Consider the following 4,750-nt stretch of genomic DNA (forward strand, 5'->3'; position numbering starts at 1 on the left):
TTTTATCATCAATGTCTCCTCTAGATGCTTTGATTGCACTCACACTTGTTGTGATTGTCTCAACATATTTTGCAATATTTTCATCTTCTCCCATTTTCATCTGATCAAATTTCCCTCTAAGACATTTAGCTTTAGCTCTTCTTACATTATCATCTACTCCATAGATATCTTTTAGTTTGATCCACATATCATAAGTTGTAGTACAATTTTTGACTTCATCAAATTCAACATAATTAAGAGCAGAGGCAATGCCAATCATCATGATGTTATGATTTTTCTTTTTAGCAATATCTTCAACTAACAATGTACCAGTAGGATTCTTGTATTCATTATCAAGATACTTACACACTGGATCATTGATAGTTGCTAGATGTAAACTCATAAGTCCTTTCCATCCTACAAAGTTATCTTGATTCAACCTAATAATCTCTCTTATGTAAGACATCCTGATTTTTAGCTTAGGTCCTTGAAACCTTCTCTGCAAGCACCAAAAGCTCTAATACCAATTGTTGGAAATATAAGAGGAGTAAATGAGATGGAAGGTTAAATCAGTTACCACTAGAATAAATCCCAAATCCCTTAGATGTCAGTACAAAACAACTTTTTGAAAACTTAATTCTGTTGATGCTCGATAAACACACAAAAAAATGTTGTAACTCGATAAACACTGAAATAGCTCGATAATGCTTAATATGAAAATCTTTAAGTTGTTATTTGTGATTAATGTTACTTTAACTTAGTTGCAAACATATAAGAGAAATAGCATGAACACATTTGACACCAAGATTTAATGTGAAAACCCAATTTGGGAAAAACTACCAATTGCAACTAGTTACTGATTTTTGCTCCTCTGAAGTAAGCCCTATTAGAAGCCAACTCTGTTAATGGTTACAAAACACATTATTATGTGTGACTATATTAGAGGATTTAATCACCCTATTAGGAGTGGCCTTGTTAGAGGTCTTAGGAAAATTCAATAGAAAGGCCACCTTGTTAGAGGATTTACAAATAGTTGCTAAGCCAACTCTATTAAGAAATTTAGATCACTACTACAATGGTTAGAGAGTAACAATGAGATGATCTGATTCCTGATGCAATTGAATTACTGATTGCAAATCTCAATTTTGACTTGTATAATTGATCCTTCTTGATCGAATGTATCTTTTCAACTTCACAAGGATATTTTGCGTATCCTTCTAATTCGCTTGCTCTTAGCACCATTAAATCTTCAATTATCCTCTATGCATTCCTCTTTCTAATTCTCAACTTGACCTTATATTTATATCTTTCATATTGTCAAGTTGGCTAGAATATAAGTTAGAATAATTAATAGTCATCTTCTCAGTTAGCTATAACCAACAATCAATTCAATTGAACTCAATATGCCAAAACAAGAAAATCCTTCATTAGCAGACCCTGCTCAGTAGACACTAACTTAAAATTTTTTTTCCTATGTTAACCCAGTGAACTCGGTTAACATTGCATACATGCAAAGTTCCTTTGATAACCAAGTGAGCTTGGTTAATGCTAGTTCCATCCAAAATTTCCTTTATTAACCAAGTGAGATCGATTAACAATCAACTTTTTCAAACTTTCCTTTGACGCCTGAGTGAACTTGGTAGATACTGTCTTCTGAACTAGGCAAACTTTTGAATGCTCGGTAAACATAAAAAGCTATCTTCAATGCTTGAGTGAGCTTGACATACATTGACTCACAATGATATGAAATTTTGTGTAACATCAAATACAATACACAATTGATCAATTCTATTCATCAGTAAGCTAGATTTATTTTACATTTGTAGCTTTTATTTATCTAATATTATGTTTAGGTTTTTGGATTATTCTCTATTATATGTAGTGAATATTTAGTATAGTTTTATTAAATATTTATTTTAGAATTAATGATTTTAGGTAATTTAAATCTTTATTATTTCCTCTTTCATTGGATATAGATATTTTCTTATTCGTGATTATTATATTTTAGCTGCATCATCTAACCCTATTGTTTTAGTTATACATTGCATGACTTAAACCTTTAAATCCTTTATTAGGACTTATTTCCATCCATTTCCCTATTACAATAATTTTGAAGTTCTTGTATTCATTTAGTGTTGATAATAATGAAATAATTTTTTTAGAGCATTTCAAACTATGTAATTGACTTCATTGTTATTTAATTTGTTTGTTGAATTCATTGTACTGCATATTTTTAAAATTCTTCTTATCTTTCTAAAGCCCTACAAACACTTTATTTATTGTCATATTTTATTATAATACCTTAGTATTTTTACATTTCCTTGTATTTTTATCCATTGTAATGGTCATATCTTGCATGTCAAGACTTAAAACATCCTCATGTTGGCATGGATGATGTTGATGAGATAAGGAAGCATGTTTCCACCATAATCTATTAGTTATATTGATTTTATTGATGTCAATGCATGCATACTTAATTATTCATGTTCTAGATATACTCTACCTTGATAGATGTGGAAATATATGAGATATAACATGATGTGTTATGCATGGTCAGACATAGTGTTCCTAGAGGTATTTCTTATAACATATCTAAGATTTTACAAGTTCATGTCAAGTATAGTTCATATTATAGATTGATTCACATTTCATAGGAAATTGGCTTAGTAGGTATAGGAATAGAGAAAATGATTTTGATTAGTGTATTTTATTGGTTGGGAATCTTATTTTATGGTCTAAGATTTAGAATCTTGATGATGTTAGTAAGATGATTTTACAATCACACATTACCTGATAATAGATAATTGAAGCTATTGGATCTTGATTTTTGGTAGAGGAGATGAGTGAAGAACAATAAAGAATAATTGATTAGATTATTGATTGGTACAAGAAAATTTATTTTAGTAATCAATCAGTGATTGTAAGTGGCATAATGATGTGTCCACGCTAATACTAAAAGTTGTATGATTTGTACTAGTTGGTTTGATCGAAGATTCATAAAGGTATGCATGTACCTAAGGAAGTGTAATACAATTTGACTTTCTTGTCAAATTATTAAACAATCGGATCCTAATTTTTTTGTTGGTTGAAGATTGACTAAAATGTCTTTAGAACACCTCTAAGGATGGAATTTTAATTTTAGATTCAAAGTTAAGGAAATGAAAAAAATCTAATTGATTTAATAAATAAATATCGTTTGGTGTTTAGGAAAAGTGTGTGGAGGGAAGAGATTGTGTCTATGGTGTTACCAATGTGTGAATCAAGCTGTATGGTTCATAATATTTGTACATCTAAATATAAGGATATTATATGTGCTTAAATGAATATGTAATAGAAAGCACTAGTGCTACTCACCAAATTGTCTCACTTGTTGTTCCCTTGTAGTTGCAGCAAGAAACTCCATTAATGGGATAAATTCTAGCATGTCTTATTTATAAATACTTTAATAGGGTGAGACTTTATTTAGTGTTTTAATTCCTCTTACAAGGCTACCCCTAACAAGGTAAATGTATTAACATGGCTAGTGTGAAATCCCTTAATCGGTAGCTCCTAATAAGGTTAGTCTCTACCCATACTTATCGTAATCTCTTAACCAAGACAAGCTCCTTGTAGGGTGTGCTTCAAAAGAGTGAATTTACATTTGTAGGCATCAATCACACGTGTTTTTACCTGATTGGGTTTCCATGAGGAAAACCTTGGCTTTATGTGTTGATATAATGTAGGTGGATATTTGTTGTTGCATATTTGTTTACTAGTTAATATTATGTTCTTTCAAGAAAATTTTTATCACATTTGAATGTTCATTTTTGGTAGATTAAAAATTCACCACCCCCACTCCCCACCCTTGATAAAATTTGGGCCTAATTATCTCAACAATTGGTATTAGCTCTCAGGTCCTCTTTTTAATAATATTATATGCTTGAGGAAAAAGATCAGACTGCTAAGATGCTCAAAAGAGAAGCTGCCAAATTCACAAAGGACAACTACCTAGTATGGGTTGATATTATGAAATTTAACATCAAAGATATGGGTGATCAATACTATAAGCATGTAGAAACCTAGTATATAATATCAAGACGTGACCCAGATGCAAATCAATCAAAGGAGAACCAAGAAAATACAAAAGCATAAGAGGTTATTGTAGATACCCTTTCAAGTTTTGAATATATTGATGTAATAGGTCTTAGAACTTCTTATGTTGCTTGGAGGAAGCTAGGAAAAGTCTATGGAAGAGACATAGATTTGTGAAAGGATAGAGAATAAATTCTCAGAAACAAGTATGATGACATGAAAATGGATAAATGAGAGAGCCTAACTCAACATGGTGCTAGGATCAAGGAAGTGGTTGTTGCAATCATGGTTTAAGAGGAAAAATTAAACATGATTTTTTTTCTAAGAAATATGTTGAGAATTTGGTTAATTTCTTATGACATTATAGTGTTAGGTATTAATGAATTGAGGGCTTTTGAAATGACATATATTGATGGAATAGTCGATAAGATTGCTACTTTTGATCTTAACAATTTTGAAAATAGTATTCTAAACCTGCAAGAATTCAATAAAAAGAAACTCTTTAAGGAAAGAAAAAGAGATTGTGTCTAAATCTAATATCTTACTAAGTTTATCTAGGGATATTCTTTCACTATTGGAATAATAAAGTAAGCAAGAATAACTTGAAGAATTGATAGAAATAAGGTTACCTAAAAGAACTAGTAAGTATATAGGAAGAATAACTTTGATATGGTTTTCTTATAAATGGATTGGTCATATA

The sequence above is a fragment of the Cupressus sempervirens genome, chromosome 1, assembly GCF_028749045.1.
Source record: "Cupressus sempervirens isolate cs-2001-9-10 chromosome 1, ASM2874904v1, whole genome shotgun sequence".
Classification (NCBI taxonomy): Eukaryota; Viridiplantae; Streptophyta; class Pinopsida; order Cupressales; family Cupressaceae; genus Cupressus; species Cupressus sempervirens.